The sequence below is a fragment of the Mytilus galloprovincialis genome, chromosome 7, assembly GCF_965363235.1.
Source record: "Mytilus galloprovincialis chromosome 7, xbMytGall1.hap1.1, whole genome shotgun sequence".
NCBI lineage: Eukaryota > Metazoa > Mollusca > Bivalvia > Mytilida > Mytilidae > Mytilus > Mytilus galloprovincialis.
The window spans coordinates 9,396,142-9,419,073 of NC_134844.1; the positions used below are offsets into that span (position 1 = coordinate 9,396,142).

Consider the following 22,932-nt stretch of genomic DNA (forward strand, 5'->3'; position numbering starts at 1 on the left):
CAATGATGATTGTAACCAAGTTTGGTTTAATTTGGCCCAGTAGTTTCAGAGGAGAAGATTTTTGTAAAAGTTAACGACGACGGACGACGACGGACGACAGACGACGGACGACGACGACGACGACGGACGCCGGACGCCAAGTGATGGGAAAAGCTCACTTGGCCCTTCGGGCCAGGTGAGCTAAAAATTAAAAAGAATTGGATTAGAGAAATTATTATTTAGGAATTTTTTTTATATACAAGATTTGCCCGTTTATTACTTGTTGCTGAGTAACCAAGCTAAACAGTGTATTTAGGATGTACTTAGGTGAGCTTTTTGAATTTTTGTCAGATATTCGTTCCCTTGCCTTTTCCCCTACGTTACAGGATAAAATATTTTACTCGATAACATCCATTTTCTTTTTATATAAGACTTCAGTATATAGCTCATGAAAAGTTATTTACTAAGATTTAAGCAGATTCTAGATTTTTTTCTTTCTGATTTGAAACCAATATAATACCAATGCAAATATTAGAAAAATGTCTGCATTAGCATTTTCTGCCCTTTAAAAAAATGATATATTTCAAAAAGGAGTTTCATACCCTATCACTATTTTTTAGCTTATTTCGTCCCTTAGCCAATGCTCTTCTGACTTAAATTTTAAATTCTTGATTTTTCTTTGAATTTCACCTCTAAAGTACATTCTTAAATTTAAATATATATTTATCTAAATTTAAATTTTTATTTCATTCTGATATCAGTATTTACGAAATATGTGTACTTGTAGAATAGAATAAATGGAAAGGTAGAATAAAGCACTTTTCTAATAAGTAAAATAAAAATATACAAAATACAATTATTTCATAAATACTGAACTGTGAAAAAGTACACTTTTCAATGTGAAGCAGGTTTTAAATAGATCTATATTCATTAATTCCATGCATTTGATGTGATTCTACTCTTAGAAAATATCATCAAATATTTTCATCATATATTGTATTACATTCACATGATAATGGTATATTCTGAACATGCATGAAATAGTTGCCACTGGTCATTAAGCAACCGGCAATCATCAATTGTTTTGTTATCTTAATTTCTAATACATAAGAGATCAGCAACACATAGCGTTGCCTTTATTTTGACTATTACGTCAAGTAACACAAATAGTCTTGTGCACACTTAACGCCAATTTTAAACTGGTTGTAAATTGATTGGCTTCTATATATGAAACTATTTGTATTACTATATGCAGACGATACTGTTATATTTGCAGAATCACCACAGGAATTAAAACAAGCACTTAATGTTTTTGAAAATTATTGTAACTTATGGAAACTCAAAGTTAATGTATCAAAAACAAAAGTTGTAATTTTCTCTAAGAGAAAGTGTACTGTCGACTATGATTTTGAAATATTTGGTGAAAAAATATATCAGCAGGATGATTATAACTATTTAGGTATTTTGTTTAATTATAATGGTAGTTTTTGTAAAGCAAGAAAAAAACTTGTGGAACAAGCACAGAAATCACTATACTCATTGTACACGAAAATTCGTAATATTAGTATACCTATAGATTTGCAACTAAAACTTTTTGATGTATTGGTGTCTCCTATATTGACATATTCATCTGAGATTTGGGGTTTTGAAAATAAAAACGTTATAGAAAAAATACACTTACAGTTCTGTAAGCAAATTTTAGGAATTAGATCAAGTACGCCTACTTTTATGGTGTATGGAGAACTTGGGCGATACCCTTTAGAAATACAGATAAAATAAAAAAATGCTGTGTTTCTGGAACAAACTAGTTGGAAATACAGATAAATTATCTGGTAAAATGTACAAATTACTTTTCAAACTAAATGAAAATGGCAATAGAAATATGCTCTGGATTAATTATATTAAATCCATATTTGATGAAACGGGTTATAGTGAAATATGGAATAACCAAGAATATGTAAATCCTGAATTTATAAAAAATGTTGTAAGACAGAGATTGCACGATCAATTTATACAAAAGTGGTTTTCAGATGTGTCTAATTCTTCACGAGGGGAATATTATTCTAAGTTTAAGACAGAGTTTGAATTAGAAGATTATCTTTTACGGTTAAATCCTGTAAATAGAAACTATATATGTAAACTGAGAACATGCAATCTCAAATTTCCGATAGAGACGGGACGTTGGGCTGGTATACCAAGGAATGAAAGATTGTGCAATCTCTGTAAACAAGTTGTTGGAAACGAATTCCATTATATTTTCTGCTGTAATGAATTGAAAGATATCCGAACTAAATATATAACGGGTTACTTTGTTAATGTACCCAGTGAGTCAAAAATGAATAAAATGTTGAATATTGGTAATACACAAGTTCTTACTCACCTATCATGGTTCCTCCAAAAGATTGTAAAACTCTTATAGAGTCAAACTGAAAAGTCACATTATTTTACGATCGAGTACTCTCATGATCTAGTACTCGGATGACATATTTATTTACATTCCATAACACAACACTCTATTTACACGTGGTGGCGTGACGTACTGTAACCGAATCGAGTACACCCAAAACATAGTTGAAGCATGAACTTGTGTATTACCTTTGAAATATGTGTTAATAATTATAATATATATACGATAATGCTACTACCTATATTTACTTTGTATATGTAATACATTTGTATAAGTTCAAATGACTTGAAATCATATAGTTTAATATTTACATGTAAGATAATTTCTATACTCATTCTGTCATCTGTAATTATAATATACTATATATATAATAATGTGATGCTCCTGTAGCGCAGTTACTGCGTCTGAGTTTGATTAATAAAGTAAAGTTTGAATTATTTTTTGTTTTTATAACACTTAATCTGTTATATTTTATTCAACCTATGCCAACATACTTTCATACAATTTTATACCTAAATTTCAAAATGTTAGCATAGGTTGAATGAACCTATTTTCTTATGAAACTATGTTCTTACAAAAAAACACAGTTTAGAACCGAAATTTTAGAAAATCAAGATTAAAAACAGAAGTGTATTTTTATAAATGTGAAAATTTAAGTTATCAGTGAACAAGAACTTGACAGTCAATGTCAATTTAATATAAGCAGACACCAAAATAATGTTTCATTTGACTGATTGGTCTTTGTTAGAATTAAGTTTCTAAGTTAGCACAAAAATGAATTAAAGTGACTATAATTTGAGGTTTGTTCTATCAGGGATTAACCTGGATAAAGGACAAGCATTGTGCGTGCCGCTTGAAATGAAGATAATTATGTTAAAAAGAGACAGAAATTAGATTCGATTTTGTACATCCTACAAAGCCATACGGATTCCACTCTGTAAATAGCATGGGTTTAGTGATACAGTGCCGTGTTTGGTTGTGATACAAAGATATGAGTATCTTCATCTTCACTGCCTTAAAATAAAATTGAAAATGGAAATGGGGAATATGTCAAAGAGACAACAACCGGCTCAAAGAGCAGAAAACGGCCGAACAATTGGTCTTAATCGTAGGACGAATGCTTGGTCATAACAGTTTGATGAACTTATGTGACAGAACTTAACCGTTGTTGGAATCTCGAAAGTAGACCTAGAATGTTACACAATTGGTAACATTAATTAATTATCAAGGAGTATTAATTAGGAAATTTATTAAAAAGGAAATAAACAATTCAATGACAATCATGTATGCTTTGGACACTAATAACCATCTGTGAATACATTAAATAGCAGAAAGCCTTTGGACACTAATAACCATCTGTGAATACATTAAATAGCAGAAAGCCTTTGGACACTAATAACAATCTGTTCATATACTATGGACATATATACCCCGAAGCCCATAAATGACCATGTTTACTTTAAAATAACATTTATCCGTCAAGGGTTAATTACATTATTTGACAATTAACCTCATGTAAATAGTACTCGATAACCGGACGATTATACAACCGGCCTACAGCTATAGGCAGGTGTATGGACCATTGGACTATATAAGATACCTCAATGGACTACAAGGACACAATTCGATCACACCAGAATTCGTCACATCTCGGCCAGTGTCAGTGCAAAACATTTATTTGAACTTTAAATCGCTCTTTGAATATACTTGTAAATTAAGCAATAAATACTAATTGACAAGTATCACTTATTAACTTATTGATTGTGCCACATCAGTCAAATTGGTGCCGTGACCAGGATTAAGGACTTCTAACCACTATACGACCAAGGATCCAAAGGAACCACGTAAGTTGCAATTACCATAGCTTTCATTCTTTTTTGATGGATAACCAAGATACTTCTATGTCAGCACAAAAAGTAGAATTAGCTTTCAATTCTGTCGCTAACGAATTACATGGGTTACGAGAGGTAGTTACGATTCAAGGCGATGTAGCCACGGAAATTAAAGGGTTAAAATCAGCCATTTGTTCTCAAAACGTAGTTCAAGGAATAACGCCTTTTGAAGGTAATACGAAAGATTTTAAAGCCTGGATTAAGTCAATTGAAAAATATGCTTTACTTTTTAATGATAGGGATCGAATCAAGGAAATAGCTTTTCAAACATGTAAAGGGGCTTGTTCAGATTACATACAAAGGTATTTAAGAGACCATCAGGACACCACTTGGGAACAATTAAAAAAAGAATTAACTTCAAGGTTTGGGGAAATTACTGACCCTCAACATGCGTCGACACTTTTGAGACAATTAAAACAAAAAGGGGACGAATCTGTTCAAATCTATGCAGAAAATTTATTGAATTTGGCAAATGAGGCATATTCAGATTTAGATGGACATAACGAAGCTATAGAAAGGGAACTCGTAGGCATTTTTATAGATGGTTTAGCTCATTCTTATTTAAAAATGAAATTAATGAGAGAAAACCCAGCTACTTTTTCTTTGGCAGTTAAAAGTGCAATGACTGAACAAAATTTGAGAAAAAGATTTACTTTAAGAACGGAAAGGGTAGACGAACCAAGGTATAAAACGATAAGACCAATGACATTAACTAGACCAAGACGGACTGAACCTTTGAACTCTCATGAACCAATGGAAATTGATCATTATCGTGATGCAAAACGTTGTTATTCTTGTGGTAAAGTAGGTCATGTATCACGTGATTGTCGTTCTGGGGGAAATTTGAGACAAATTAATGCCGTAGAAATGCAAACATATCACGGAAATTCGGGTAGAAATAGGGAAATTAATTGTTATTCTTGTGGTAGGGTAGGACATATAGCACGAGATTGTCGTTCTAAGGGAACCTATAGACAAGTAAATGCAGTTGAAACGCAACAATATCAAGGGAATTCGGGAAGAAATAATGAGATAGTTTGTTATCAGTGTAATCAACGGGGACATATTAGGCCAAATTGCCCAAATAGAAAACCTAGGACTGTTAACATGGTAGAAAACTGGTGTGTATATCCGGAAAACTAAAGCGCTCTTGTCACGTTGAAGCCAGTGATAAGAGTCCAATTAAATTACCTACTTATTCTATAAATGTTGCAGGAGCTCCAAATTCAACTTTAATTAAAATTCAAAATCAAAGATATAGAGCTCTTGTAGATTCAGGCGCTAGTGTTTCTTTGATACACAAAAGAATTTTTTAAACTTTGAGGGATAAACCAAAATTATTAAAGAAAACGGCTAATTTACAGTCCGTAAATGGGGGGTCTTTACATGTAGAAGGTTGTGCAAACCTTACTTTTAAAATAGGTAGTACAAAAGTTACTCAATTATTTTATGTTGTTAGAGACATGAACAGAAATGTTATTTTAGGAAAAGATTGGTTAGTACAAAATGGAGTTAGGTTATATTTTGATTTAGGATGTTTGAGAATTCAAAAAAATTATGTTCCATTAGAAGAAGATATTAATGTGGCTTCAGTTGTAAGATTAACCGTAAATGCCGTATTAAAACCACAATCAATTAATGTTTGTCCCGTAGGCCTTAAGAACAATCCAAGTTTTGGAAGTACTAAATTGTTGGAAATCTCACCTGTAGCTTCAGGGTATGTTAGTACAGAACCAGGCTTAATGATAAGTAATACGGTGGTTAATTTTAATAAAAATAGGAAGTTTCCTTTGATGATTGTAAATAACACAAACAAATCAATTAGGTTAAAAAGGGGTTGTGTAGTAGGTAAGGCTTCTCATTTAGAAGAAATAAATTTAGTCAATGTGAATCAATCTCAAGGAACTTCGGGACTCAAAAAGTTAGACGAGTCTGAAATAAGTGTACCGCAAGAATTTAAAAAGGATATACTTAGAATGATAAGGGACAATGAAGATGTTTTCGCAACTTCAGATAAAGATTTGGGGTGCACTGATACAGTACAAATGACTATCGATACAGGGAATAACCCACCTATTAGATTAAAACCTTATAGGGCCCCACTCAATCAGAGAGAAATAATAGATAGGACAATTGAGGAACTACTAGAGGCTAAGATTATTAGGAAGTCTAGGTCGGCTTGGGCTGCGCCTATCATTATTGTTTCAAAAAAGGATAAAACTTCAAGGATGTGCGTTGACTATCGCAGGCTAAACGCAATTAGTAAAATTTATTCCTTTCCGTTACCATTGATTGATGACTTGCTTGCTTCGGTAGGTAAAGCCAAAGTAATGACTTCGCTAGATTTAAAGTCAGGTTATTATCAGGTCAAGGTCAAGGAGTCAGATAAGGAAAAGACTGCTTTTGTATGTCACAAAGGATTATTTGAGTTCAATGTATTACCATTTGGTCTCGCCTCAGGGCCCAGTTTATTTAGTGAACTAGTTACAGAAGTATTACAAGGGTTAGAGCATTTTTCAACTGCTTATATAGATGATATTTTGATATTTTCCGAAACAGAGGAAGAACATTTAGGCCACATTCAACAAGTTTTTGATAGATTACGACAGCACAAACTTAAATTAAAATTGAAAAAATGTAATTTTTTGCAAAATGAAACCAACTATTTAGGCTTTATAATAAGTAAAGATGGATTAAAACCAGACCCTGAAAAGGTTAAGGCCATTCAAGGCATGAAAGCTCCCTCGAATGTAAGGGAAGTAAGAGGATTAATAGGTTGCTTGAGCTATTATCGCAGATTTGTACCTTCATTTTCAAAAATTGCAGAGCCTATAGTGGCTTTAACTAGGAAAAACAAGGTTTTTAATTGGACCACAACTTGTCAGGTAGCTTTTGAAAAGTTAAGGGATGAACTAGTGAAAGTACCATTATTGGCATACCCAGATTTGAATAAACCCTATGTGCTGTACACGGACGCTAGCGATAGTTGTGTAGGGGCTTGTTTAACGCAATTACAAGAAAATCCAATCAAGGGTGAAAAGGACGTGGAAAGACCGATTTATTTCCTATCTCATAAATTGAGTGATACGCAAACACGTTGGTCAACCATTGAAAAAGAAGCATTTGCTATTCATTATGCGTTACAAAAATTGAATCATTATTTGTATAATGCTGAATTTGTGATAAAGACAGATCACAAACCTTTGAAATACATTTTAGAATCCCCCATGCAAAATAAGAAAATTCAACTGTGGGCTTTGAACATAACGGGTTATAACTGTACTATTCAGTATATTCCAGGGCCCCAAAACGTGTGTGCAGATTTTATGTCTAGATTACCTTCCGACGAAAAACCAAACGAAAATCCAGATCCTTATCCAGATATTAGTGACAATACTTACGAAATTAATGTGATTAATTCAAATAGATTTCATTTTACTGATTATACAAATAATGACAAATTAGTTGAAGATATTCCAGAAAAAGAAAATTTTCAGTTTAAAGAATTTGATATGTCAATTGAACAAATGAAAGACAAAACATTACGCGAGTTAAAGGAACAACTTGTAGGCGATAAGGTACCCGAGGCAGTGCAAAACAAGTACATCATAATAGATGACATACTTTATTACATCTCAAATGTAGATAATGATCCTATTATAAGGTTGTACATACCTTCTCATATAAAACAAGCTGTTGTAGAACAGTATCATGATAAGAATGGGCACATGGGCATTGACAAAACATTTGATTCGATTCGTCAAAAATATTTTTGGCCAAACATGTTTAAGGAGCTGTATAATTATGTCACCACTTGTGTACCTTGTCAATCACGCAACTTACAAAAAGTTAGAGCGCCAATTCAGGAAACAAAAATTCCGCCTTATCCTTTTTGTCATGTAGGGGTAGATTTGAGTGGACCATATCCAACTACCATGTCAGGTAACAGGTACATTATAGGATTTATCGATTTGTACTCGGGGTGGCCAGAAGCTTTTAGTGTCGCAACAAAAAGCACTGACAATGTTGCACATCTTTTGATTGAAGAAATTACTTCAAGGCATTCTGGGATACAAATTCTAACAAGTGATAACGGAGGGGAAAACTGTTCTAAGGCTATGGAAGAAGTTTGTAAAGAACTTAATATAAAGCATATTAAAACTTCATTCTATCACCCTCAGGGTAATGCAAAAATAGAAAGATTTCATAGAACATTACATGATGTTTTGTCAAAATTAATAGAAGATCATTCCACAACTTGGGACTTATACTTGAACCAAGCTTTAGCAGCAATTAGATTCAATATCAATGAGTCCACCCAACTTTCACCTTTTTATGCATTATATAACAGGGATCCAGTTTTACCTTTAGATAACATTTTACAGCCTAGGAGAAAATACAATGGGGAGGAATATCATAAAATTGCCTTACAACAACAACATAAATCATTTATGCTGGTTCATAAAACTATGAAAAAATCTAAGCAGAAACAAGCTAAGTACGCAAACAAAAATCGCAAAGATATAAAGTTTGAGGTAGGAAACCCAGTTTTTTATAAAAATCATAGAAGGGCAAGCAAACTTTCAAAAAAATGGACTCCGTACTATAGGATTATAGAACAAACTTCACCTGTTAGTTTTATTTTAAAAAATCAGTTAGATGGGACAACCACAAAAGCTCATGCAGAACAAATTCGTTTGGCTAAGTTAGATTGGGAAATTCCTAACAACAATCAAGGTAGGGCATTACGTAAAGCTGCGTATGTAGTTCCCATTGAGTCACAATCAGAAGATTCCTCTGATGATGAAAGCATAGATTCAGACACTCCGTTAAATCAAATTGCAAAAAGATATAAGAAAGAAAGGGAAAATTCTGATTATGAAGATGATATACCATTAATGGAGTTATCTAAAAAATTAAGGGGAAAGAAAATTTTTTCAGAACAAGATAGTCAAATAGAAAATGATGATAATGATGATCAAGTCATTAAAGAAAAAGTAGAAAATTCGCCTTCGGATTATGAAGTCTCTGACATTGATGATAACATGTCTAGCACTCATTCTTCGTCGGTAACATCTGAAAATTATGACATTGAAGATAACATGTCTGTGAACAGTGTTAAAATAAAAAATAATCAGAAACCTACTGATATTGGGGCTAATGAAACAAAATTGGTATCTAAGGAACATGTACAAAATTTAGTGAGGGCTTTAATAGGTATTATGTAGGTATCAATGGGCTTTATACGTAGTATGAAGAATGCAAATCATTTAAGAATTTCTAAAACTTATAAAATATGTTATTTAAACCATTTGTAATTACAATTAAACATGTTGTCCTTAGGACACATGTCACTTAGTCTTATCTCACCCGGTAATTTAAGATTACTATTGACTGACATAAAACGACGACTACCAGCGACATTAAAAATACCTGGTGACGAAGTTAAAGATATTTGGAAATTTTTTATATAAATTTTTGACCATTGCTGCAAACCAAGAAAAAAAAACAACTAAATATTTGCTGCTAAATACCAATGAAATTGACAAGTGTTCCAATCCTTTAGTTAATTTTTGTGAAATTAAAAGTCCAGTTTATCCAGTTAATTTAAGTAAATTATGTATCATAGCCTTATTTGCCAATAAAGAAAATTGGAAAACAAGATGTACAGCAAAAGTACGACCAAATACAATTTTGCCTATGGCAACTTATTTGACCGATAGTATGTGGGCAGTTACTACCATTAATGAATTTAGAATCACAATTAGATGTGATGACAATACAAACATGTTGACGGATCAGATAAGTAATCCTCCTACCACTATAATTAATTTAAAGCGAACTTGTACCGCTACGAGTGATCATTTGACCTTATTACCTACTTATCAAATGGAAAGTACATTTTTAACAGAAAAAACGTTCGATAGATTCTTAAATACCTTTCAAGTATTGAATACAAGTTTATGGGAACCCTTTCATGCTGCTTTACCAAATTTTACAAAGCTTGAACTACCAAGAGAACTAACGGCTATTAAACAAATTCCTATGAACGCTTTGATTGAAAAACTTAAGAATTTACGGGAAATTGAAAATGATGTTGTATTTCCAAATTGGGGAGTAGGTTTATCCATGGGTTTGGGTGCGATATTCATTGGAATAGCTATATTTTTGTACTGTAAGTTTTTTAGAAACAAATCTTGGTTAGCCAAAAAGAAAGGTGAGAGTTCGGGTTCTAATGCCACGAACGATGGGTACCAAATGGTGACAACGAAAATGGTTGGGACAGAAGTACCTGATTCCAGAGAGAAGCTTCCCTCTGCACCATTACTCAAGGACGATGTTAGACCAAAGACCGATACGACCAGTCTTTTGAGAAAGATGTACCCAGAGCTAGATACGTCGACTACTTCGTAAAAGGACTGGATTGTAAACCATACAACGTAGACGACCGAATCAACTAGCGGAAGACGAACCGTGTAAATAATTTTCAAAATGACTTTATGAACTGTGTAAATAGAATTGTATAAACATTTGCGTTCCTAATCAGTATTGAGGAACAACTTATTATGAGGGTGTTGGAAATAAAACACGAACTATGTATATCGAAATATTTTCAAATGACCTATGTGTAAATATATTCAGATGTTGGACTTGCCGAATTTTATGAACTATATATGTGGTGATGGTTACCAAAAAACTTAACAATGGAACTATTTACAATAGCATAAATGAAAAAGGATTATCGTATTTTCCGAACTTTCGTTCTTATTGCGAGGGAAGGAATAATGTTACACAATTGGTAACATTAATTAATTATCAAGGAGTATTAATTAGGAAATTTATTAAAAAGGAAATAAACAATTCAATGACAATCATGTATGCTTTGGACACTAATAACCATCTGTGAATACATTAAATAGCAGAAAGCCTTTGGACACTAATAACCATCTGTGAATACATTAAATAGCAGAAAGCCTTTGGACACTAATAACAATCTGTTCATATACTATGGACATATATACCCCGAAGCCCATAAATGACCATGTTTACTTTAAAATAACATTTATCCGTCAAGGGTTAATTACATTATTTGACAATTAACCTCATGTAAATAGTACTCGATAACCGGACGATTATACAACCGGCCTACAGCTATAGGCAGGTGTATGGACCATTGGACTATATAAGATACCTCAATGGACTACAAGGACACAATTCGATCACACCAGAATTCGTCACATCTCGGCCAGTGTCAGTGCAAAACATTTATTTGAACTTTAAATCGCTCTTTGAATATACTTGTAAATTAAGCAATAAATACTAATTGACAAGTATCACTTATTAACTTATTGATTGTGCCACAAGAAGAGACAAATAAAGGTATACCGATATCATAAGTGTATCTTGCTAATTGTATGCATCTGCCGTCCTTTCTATATTAAGTTTGTTTCATCTTACAATCAACCCCAAGGGTGACTGGGGGATAGATATATGGTCACTTGGTCTTCTTCCGACCAGCAGTAAAACGCTTGCTAAAGTGGGGCGTCCGTTTGGCTGTGCGGAATGTATTAAGTTCGCAGTCCCGTCCGGTCAGAATGGGGACGTTAAATCCGATGTCTCGTGTAAAGAGAGTGCCAAGCTCTTTGCACGTTACGAACCCTTACAACAACTCTTTGAGGGCCCGTGGGTGGCCTGTTGTAAGGCAAAATTTCTGTCCCTATCCAATATACCCTCATTTTCCAGTGGCAGTCGAAATTTCCCCGACCATCATCCCTTATGGCCTCTATTATGACAAGACCTACCTATTGTATTTATTATGAACTTGTTCTCGTCCTGAATATGCATGAAATATTTGCCTCTGGACGTTAAGCAACCAATCATCTTACAATCTGTATGTTAAAAGTTTTCTGGTGGGCAAACTAATGTCAGTAAACATTATAATGTTAAAAAAAGAGGGACGAAAGATACCAAAGGGACAGTCAAACTCATAAATCTAAAACAAACTGACAACGCCATGGCTAAAAATGAAAAAGACAAACAGAAAAACAATAGTACACACGACACAACATAGAAAACTAAAGAATAAACAACACGAACCCCACCAAAAACTAGGGGTGATCTCAGGTGCTCCGGAAGTGACTTTGAATCTGTTTGGAACACACGAAAAGAAGATATTTAGGTTTTTGCTTTTTGAGAAACCCATTTGTTATAATGTTGTACTGTTACACCAATGACCTGTATAATGAGAGGGATTGGCGCGAAACATACATTAATGTTAACGCCGCAAAGATTGTAAATTTCAGTCCCAAGTCAGGCGCCTGCAAATCAGGGTTTGGGGTTTGTTGTTGTAATTCACAATTGTTTTTGTTTATTGTTTTGTACATAAATCTGCAGTTAGTTTTCTCGTTTGACTTGTTTTACATGTTTCATTTCGGGGTCTTTAATAGATCACTATGCAGAACGGGTTTTGCTCATTATTGAAGACATACGGTGATAAATACTTGTCAACTGCAATGTCATTCTTCTTTGGGTCAAAGCTGTCTCATTGGAAATCATATCACATCTTATTTTAAAATTTATACAATAATAAACAATAATGACATTTAAACATCTTTTAATTAAAAAAAACTTACCGTACGGACAATCTGACAAATATCTATCATTTGAATAACCGGTACAACATTTCAAATGACTTTTCAATACGTCCCTATATAATATAAAAAGATCAACAAATCAATCAATCACAATTAATAAAATTATTTTAAAATAAAATAATATCAAAATTGTGATATAATACTGTTTCACAAATTAAAATGAAATAAGCCAATCTATTCAAATTGTATTGTCTAAGATCAAATTCATGGTATGAGCCATTTTAGAAACAAATTCAAACGATATTTTATCGTATGTTTAGTAGTAAATACAGTAGTTTTGCATATTTGATAAATAGCCTGCTGTTTAATCCATATCGCGCAACTTTGATGCGCACCCTTTATCGCATACCCTTTATCACCCCCTACCCTTTATCACACTCCTCCTTTTTTTTTTTTTACATAAAGTCAGTTTTTATTTATGTAATCTTAAGAAAAATTTTCCTCAAAATAGGTCCAATAGAACGGTCATTCGGGAGTGACGTAATCTATTGAATGACGTTTGGTATGTGACGTCACGAACGTCAAGTTTTATTTTTTGGCAACAACGGTCGTTTCTAAGGGCTTGCAACTATAAAAAATGCAAAACACACAAAAAATAAAATAATAAACAAAATATTTTTAAAACAACAGCACGCAAATTGTAAGGTAACCCAGGGGCTTCGGATAAGTAATTGAGCATTTCTTTTAACAAGGCTTTTGAAGCAAGACAAAACTGAGTAGAACTGAAGGTAAACCAGTGCTATGGATCAGAAAACAGTTCATATAATATAATACTCTCCTGTTGAAATATATGATAAAGCGTATAAAACATGACAAAATCCGTATCACATGCCGTATCACCCTCGACCAATATCATCCCTCAGGCCTAAATTTAAGGCCCTTGGGCTGATATTGGTGTCTCGGGATGATACGACATATGATACGGATTTTGCCATGTATTATTCTCTATTTATAATAAAATTAAGCTTACCTATATCTTGTGCAAGCTTGCCAACTCCAAACTCCACAATCAACATGATATTTTTGTTGGCCATAGTAATATTCTGTACAAATGTGTCTCCTGGAATAATTATTTTTTTAATTTACGTGACTTGAAGCATTGTTAGGTGAAACCAATATGCGAGTGAACATGTTAGATTTGAGGTACAATAAAATGCAAGTGATTTTCTTAAGATTTGTTCTTTACTATATGTCAAATATACAATTTTTAAAGTCGACATTAGATACGGAAGTCAAATCCGACACGTCAACGAAAATAATTGAAAACGAGTTATTGCAGAAAATACAGAGGAAAAAAAATTCACTACTATTGTGTACAACCTGCACGAGCGTAACGTTTCATTCGAGATATTTTAACACCAGTTGATAGTGCAGAGTTTGGGGAGTTGTCGGTTGGAAATTTGAAGTCCTCCATCTATGGCAATATCGAGGAAAAATCATTATATTAAAGCTTGAAGTTAGCATAATTTCTACTATGGATAGCATCCTTACATGTAGTAGGCAATTATGTAATTATACCTTACGGTAATCTACAGTTGCTTACATGTTAATGTACATATTTTGTTCTCAGGTGGACAGTTGTATAGATGGCAATCATAACACACCTTTTTACTGCACACTTCGTTGGCGCCGTCAATATTTGACTTTGTCAAATTATTACCTTATAAAACTTTCTATATGTATTTTAAAAGCTTATCAATAATTAGATATAAGAATATGTGGTATAAGTGCCTATGACAAAACTCTTCATCCAAGTCATAATTTGTAAAAGTAAACCATAAGCTTGTTACAGCTATCCAAAAAACTACCCATAGCATTTTTGAAAATTTTTTTGCAGATTACATGTAAGATACAGTCTTATATTAACGCTTTTAGTCATAATAATTTCATCTAACCCTCAAAGCATATTATGAAACTTTAAAAGAAGCTTTCATTTTACCGTATTTTTACTGATAGATAGACATTTGTCAATAAACCTTTAAATAAATCCTTCAGTTAAAGATTGTAACAAAATCATTTACTTACATTTGTACTTACTAAGAACAATATATAAATAAGGAGATGTGTTTAGATTGCCAATGAGACCATTTTCCATCAAAGTGAACACAAAGTCTACATGGTCTGTAAAAGCAATTATATGCAACCGTAAAGCCTTCATCAGTGAGAAAATCCCATACCGTAAAGTCAGCTGTTGAAGCAATAGTGCGGTGACAGAATAGGACAAAGTCGATTATTAAAAGACTTTAATTTCACTTCATGGTACACAGTTAGAAATTAACACACTCCTAGAAAAATGATTTTATGGGCTGAATACATTGTTTTACTAATAGTTTGTTTTTGTTGATGTTTTTGTTGATGTTTTATTGTTTCGTTGAATTAGTTGGGTGTCCGTAATTCTTTTTTAAGACTGTGATAATATGATTTTATTCATATAAGAATCAAAATAAGTTTTTCATTTGTTTATTTAAGTAAAAGAGATCCGACAAAATCACAAAAAGCTAACAAAAAAGCTAACAAAACTAGAAAGTCCGTTGAAACTTGGCTTTAACATTTCAAAGAATCAAACATTCATTTTAATCCCTTAGATAGACGTGTTATTTTCTTAAATGCGGAAGTGGAATAATCTAATTTTTTTACCACTAACAGTAATTTGAGGTATTTTGATACAGTTGATTGTTGGAATGGTGAAATTTACCCGAAATTGCGCAGATGATTGTGACATTAGTTTATTTATAGATGTACATCAATAGTTCATTCTATTTGCTTGAAAATTGTTTATAACAAAAGTGGTTACGAATAATGCATAAGTCTTCATAACATATGGTATTTACAGTTCGCTTCAACTTCAAAAGCAGAACCTTTTCAAAGACCTAAAGAAAACCATTTTACTTAGTTCTTTGATTTCAAAATCAGATTAATTGATGATTTCCTGTCTCTCTTTTACCCACACCTCAGTCAGTCAGTACTTTAATTTCCCAGTTAGCTTGTGATAAATGATACTACAGAAACTACAATGTTCGCTTCATATCTTGACATTTGATATAGAGACAGATTGACGACTACAAACAAAAATCTATGACAAACTTTGGAGGGCGATTTTAACATTCCATGCAATTATCACTTTCCCCATGTCTCAATGTACTACATTCCTCTGCGCCATCGTTTAATGTGCACATATCTCAAATGATACCTTACGCTCGTACATGTTGAGTAAATACAGACTTCATGAACAAGGGTGTACCCCCGACTACTTGAAGCAGGCCGCGGATTTAAAAGGGATTTTCAAACATATAAGTCGACGATAATATCAAAACTAGAAGACCGACGTTAATGACAAACAAAATTCTGCAAAACTCTACATAGACCACCAAAGATCATGGCCATGGCGTTGTCAGTTTATATACAGACCAAACTATAGGGCATAACGACCACGACAATCGGAACCATTCCACAGACTACAGTCATGTGATCATGGCTAGTGTATACTGCCGATGCGGATCAGAGATTAGTTTTTTTAAGGACTTTTTTTTTTTTTTAGAAATTTTTGAGTTGCAAGCAGCAGGATAAGACGTTTCTTTCAATATAGGGTTCTTTTGATATTTGCCCTAGAGGTGCACTGATGTTTCAGTTGTTTTATGTTCCCCATTTATAGATCGATATAGCCAAAGTGTATTTTGCAATGACAAAATGATTGAAATTGATGTCCAATTATGCATGCTGAAAAAAAACTCTCTATTGCAATGCACAACATGTTAAATGTCCGAAGTTTAACATTCATATTCGCAATGTTATTATAGGATTCGTGGCTAAAGAATGTTGTCGTGTTCTTTAACACTATGGACCAATACTGACATTCGAGATTTGCTTAACCTTCCACTCACGAACATATATATTCCAGCACGTCGTAATAACGTTCCCACATTACAAAAGTCATTTGAGGTCTGAATTACTGATTAAAGTTACGAATATTTAGTGCTATGTTAATCTATCCTGCTTAGAAAAATAAATATTATCTTGCGTCACTTAGTTCACGATTGAATAACCGAAGCTGTCTTCGTTTTCAAACGATTAAAAGGCTGTTCTATCATAAACATATCTTTTTAAAGTTGTTAGTTTATCTTAAAATGATTTATATTACTATTAATGTAATACAAATTTATTTCATAGAAATCGTCAAGAATTTGTAAAAACTCAATTATAAGTATGTTCTGAAATAATGTTTGTTGTCTGTTTTGCATGTACCGAATTCAACGAATATGGCCAAAACTTAAGTTTCCCCTTTCAGTGAGGTTTACTAGATGGTTATATTAATAACTACATACATTTATCTGTTCATATTTTCTATATTTTCTAAAGTTTTGACGAACGTTGTTCTTATTACTTGAAAAAAAAAAACATCATTTAAAACTGAAAACTACCCCCCTTTTTGTAAAGTCGCATACATTTGTACGTGTGTTCGGAAATCTCATTTAATGATGGGTTTCCACTTTACATGAAAAATTAAATAAAGAAGAAAATAGATTAAAGTTTTCAATCATTCTACTGTAAAAAGGATATTTAAATTAGAGTAAGATATTCAATTTTGTGTTTCCTTGACCTTTGATAAAGATTTCTGAAAACCTGCACCATATTTTCTGTTGACGACCAGAAGAATCTCAAAGTACACATATTTCCGAATCCAATGATATATGATACAGCCGTATACCGTTTTTGATAATTAAAATTTCATTATTCCGACTTTGGTCACCGGTCCACAGCCTTATATATAACAAAACAATTTACGAAACAGAAAATTATGAGAGACATGAAACAAGTTGAACGACAACGAATAATTTGAAGTCAAGAATAAAGATTACGGCCTTTACACTATTAGCAAAGTTTAAAAGAAGAAGTTAGAAATGAAGGCGGATTTCATTCTTTAACTCTGACTCTATCAAATATCAAATCATACCCTTATTTCACCTCAAAAGTTCCCAAGGTTTATTTTATCCATGTTCTTTTGTTACTGGCGATGGCTGTCGAATTGAAAATTCTGTTATTTTCACATTTCACTTGTCAACATTAAAAGATATACGATGATCTATCAATAAACCTGGTTATATGTTACCCAGTAACAATGCTTACATATTGTTAAACATTTAAAAAGAATGAATGGGATAACACGAATGTCGAGTAGATAATTTAAAAAGTGCATTCTTTCTTTAAGATAGGTAAATACTATTTGACCTCAAAATGCAGACTTAGATAGGTAAATACTATTTGACCTCAAAATGCAGACAACAACAACAAAAGAAAAATCCATAAAAATGAAAAATAAGGTATGTCGGTTATGTTTATCCTTAAAAAAAAAAAGGATATATCTTATCTTATTGAAATAAAAAAAAAAAAAAAATTAAAACTAAGATTAGTTTTATTTATATTTAGTTGTTTAAATATAAGTAACTGCTGTCAATTATATAAAGTTGGGATAGTTTGTCTTTGACAGTTCTAATTGTTACTGTTTACCGCTCAGCGTAAATAAAATTCTCGAATTTCAAATATTCTAACCATTAGAAAAAACAGTTGATTTTTCTACCTGTAAAATCTTACAAATTATTAAAAAAAAAAATCACAAAAGGTATACTTTCTTCTTTTTTTTTTATAGAAATATCAACTTAGTTAAATATGTATGTGAGCGCTCAACCCTCCGTTAATATTTGGGTATCGAACGTTCAACACAACATCAGAAGTACCTGTAAAAATGTGTTTGACATAATTATCAAAAAGGCAAAAGACACAAAGTACTTATCTAAAGATATACACACTTACTGAAAGCCAAATTCAACAAAAAAGAACCGATTTTGCAGTTTTAGAATTTTGTAAAATATCAGTTTTAAGTCATGATTTTAAGGTGTCTTTCGAGTGAATGCAATGAATACGATTTTAAATAGAAAGATGTTACATTTTGTTTTATCCAAAAATGAAACAACTCCTTGAATTGGCTTAAAAAGTTTCAGGTTTTGGAGGAGAATGAAAGCCAAAATTTCTGTTTCATACATCTCTGAAGAGAAAAAATATATTGATATGCTCATTTTGTCTGTTAGATTAATTAACTAAATATAACGGTAGATGGGAAATGATTGTGTTATCAAAGAGATAATTGAAATATCTAGCAGAAAATCCTTATGATGATTATTTTTTTTATAGTTGAATAAGAGTTTGAAACTTTGAAGTTTGCTTTTTGTAGACTACTTCGAAAGAACTATTTATATGTTTTCAGCAAATGAAAATTAATTAATATTCAGACGTGAAGAATGGAAATACTACATGTGTATGTTTTTTTTTCTTAAGATATATTACGTTTCTTACCCGCCCGATGAAAGATACCACCAGGATCCATCTACGATGTTAGCACTGATAATAACTAACAAAAGACTCCGAAAACATGTGCGCTTCATTTTCGTTACGCACACGTATGTCCTTTAATCTATCAAATACTCTTCATTCTTAAGTCAAACAAGGTAAATTGTCTTGATATAGTATTTAAATCTTTGATACAATATATATTTATTGACATGAAATCTATGCACACCTATTGGTTAAAATAAAGAAGAGAAAGCCCAATGAAAAAATACAATATTTCAACAAATTAACGCTAGACAACACAGTTATACAAATATATGTTTTATAGAAATAAGAAGTTGTTTATCCAGTTGTTTATCAAATAAACATAAGAATAGTGTCAGTTATTTAAAGAAAATCAATCGTTTAGATTTAATTGCAGACGTCTTGCTGTTATTGTAACGGGTATTTCTTCTTATTTTTTTCTACCTAGTCTTATTTTGGATCTAAGTATCTAGGATCGGTAACTCCGTGTTAAACCGTTAACATAAGAATCCAGCTATTAAAACATGTTCTCGTAAGCTCACTTCTGTCTTTATATAATGAAGTCTGTTTAATGTTCACATGTTTAATCATATACCAGTGCATGTATATGCAATATATGTAAAGGTTCACAATTTTAATTTCCAATACAACTTGTTACATTAAACTCAATGAAACAACTATCCAATATATCTTTCTCACAAGGTCGAGTTATGAATATCTGTCCTTAATTTAGATTAAACATTGCTTTATGGTCTTAGAGTATTTTGTGAAACTTATGAATGTTATTGCAACTCTCCTGTGCAACTAATGTACCATATAAACTGTCACATTAATTAAGATGAAAAATCATTAAAATAAAACTGATTAAGTATTGACCATCAACTGTTTGATGTAATTGACCAAACATCATATGATAAAATATTTTCAAAGATTTTACATAGAGCTCCTTTTCAATAAACGTAAACATGCATATATCAACTTGAGTTAGGATTTATTTATATAAACACACATTATAAAATAAGATGTGGTTAGATTGTTCGTGAGACGTCCAAATTCAGCAACTAAGAGATCACCGTTCGGAACCCAACAAAGAGAAAAGCCTATACCAGTATACCACATAGTCAGCTATACTTTTTTTTTTTTTTTTAAATTCGTGGCCTTTTAATGTTAAACAATTCGAATGAGAAAACTAACGGACTGATTTATGTGAAAAAAACATTAAAGTGAAAACAAAAAGTGATATACATCAACCAATAAAAAACACTGAATTACTGAATCGGCGGATTTAATTTCTTAGTAGGCGTCCAGCTATTATTGTAAACAATACAGTAACACATTTTAGAAAACCAGCAACGAAAAACACATATAGTTTTGAGATAAAAATCAGCAAACTTCATTTTTCTAAAACTTACTCGATTTATACCTTTTCTGACCTGTTTATTTAATCAACGTGTGCTTTATCTATATGCCTTTTTGTGCTTCTTTGATGCATATATAAGGTCTCTGTACATATACATCCCACCATTGTGTTATTGTTTTATGATAATTTTTGCATTTTTGCTAATATGCTTCGTCAATATGTCCCTTTGGGGTTTCATTGTTCTTTTCTTTAGAATACATTCAAAATTTAACTTTCTTGAGTGAATAAATACCGTATCACACTCGATGCAGTGGTAGAATCTCTAATATGTATCCTTCTAATGAGCAGAACCAATTTCCAGTATGTTGATTTTCAAATATGTTGATCCGATAATAACAAAAGAAACAGATTAAAGACCTTATGCGTAGACGTAGCACGGGAATTGCTATAATAATGTTTTGAACAAGCTTTCTAAAACTTTTTTTCTCTTCTTCAAATTAGTAAAGAAATCTTCGAAATGGTTCAGAGTAACTGTCAGTACAAAATGCAAGCAAATATTTAATTATAATCGGCAAAAAAATAAAACAATAAATTTGACAACTTGTTAGATAAATTAGAACATTTGATTAGTAAATTTGGCTGTACATGTAAATATTATGAAAACGGTATTTCAAATCCTTAATTCTACGGTTATATAGTACCTACAGCGCAGAAATTACTATGTGATTCGTGGTAATTCGTCAAACCTGTAGACAAACTAACATGTTTAACCCTGCCACATTATCTATGTATGTGCCTGTCCCAAGTCAGGAGCCTGTAGTTCAGTGGTTGTCGTTTGTTTATGTGTTACATATTTGTTTTTCGTTCATTTTTTTATATAAATAAGTCCGTTAGTTTTCTTGTTTGAATTGTGTTACATTATCTTATCGGGGCCTTTTATAGCTGACTGTGCGGTATAAGCTTTGCTCATTGTTGAAGGCCGTACGGTGACCTACAGTTGTTAATGTCTGTGTCAGTTTGGTCTTTTGTGGATAGTTGTCTCATTGGTAATCATACCACTTCTTCTTTTTTATATTATTAGTAAAGTTATTTTACCAATGTGTAATTCATTGAATATAGTTTTAAAAATTACATAGGCACACATGTCGATTTTATCATCAGCTAATTAAAACATATCTTAATTTGTATTCTGTATTTATAAATGAACAGTCACGTTATTTTTTTTTATTGAAGTTAACTCCGAACCATCCTACTGCCTGTCGATACTTTAATTTTTCGCATTGCACAAAGCATGTTTTCTATGAATGTCCATGGAGTTAAACTACTAATTCCTTTGGATGTGGTTTAGTTGTTTATAGTCTCTGTCAGAATCATGATTTTTCTCAAAGTTTTGTTAACAGTTAGTTTATAATAATGAACATATCCATGATAACTTAAGTCAACACAGAAGTGCTGACTACTGGGCTAGTGATACACTCGGTGAAATAAATCTTCACCAGCAGTGGCATCGACCCAGTAGTTGCAAATAAACTCATCATACATACCAGGATTCAAATTTTATGTTTACGCCAGACGCGCGTTTCGTCTACAAAAGACTCATCAGTGACGCTCGAATCAAAAAAAATTTGAAAGGCCAAGTAAAGTTCGAAGTTGAAGAGCATTGAGGACCAAACAATTATTAAAGGTTTTGCCAAATAACGCTTAGGTGATCTATTCCTGATGTAGAAAAGCCTTCGTTTTTCAAAAATTCAAAGTTTTGTTAACAATTACATGTAATTTATAATTATGAACGTATCAATGACAACTAAAGTCAACACAGAAGTGCTGACTACTGGGCTGGTGATACACTAGGGGAAATAAATCTCCACCAGCAGTGCCATCGACCGAGTGGTTGCAAATAAACCCATCATAGATACAAGGATTACAATTTTATATCTACGCCAGACGCGCGTTTCGTCTACAAAAGACTCATCAGTGTCGCTCGTATAAAAAATGTTTAAAAGTCCAAATAATATTTTTATAAAGTTATAAATGACTGCAATGTTAATTACAAATGGACTACCCAACCTGTTTTCACATGATTTTGGCGACTGTTGAACACGTTTGATACTGTCATTGGAATAACACTTCAATACTCAAATTAAATCTCTATTAGAATTATAACTTTTTGATTTTGTTTGATATGTTGATACTGTCTAAACTGAACAAACAACTTTAAATTCACAAAAATCCAATAATTTAACAAGTCAAACGATTGAAACAGTCCTTTCAAAT

At 32.3% G+C, this 22,932-nt stretch overlaps 1 long non-coding RNA gene across 1 annotated transcript in view; it reads right to left on the bottom strand.

The window, feature by feature from the left end:
- The window catches only part of LOC143084383 (uncharacterized), a 32,607-nt gene extending 13,198 nt beyond the window's left edge, over positions 1–19,409 (bottom strand). The window contains exons 1-3 of the long non-coding RNA XR_012981044.1: positions 19,281–19,409; positions 13,903–13,992; positions 12,912–12,985 (exon numbers count right to left, since the gene is read on the bottom strand). This is a non-coding gene — a long non-coding RNA (uncharacterized LOC143084383). The remainder of the gene's footprint in view (positions 1–12,911; positions 12,986–13,902; positions 13,993–19,280) is intronic.
- Positions 19,410–22,932: the final 3,523 nt, after the last annotated feature.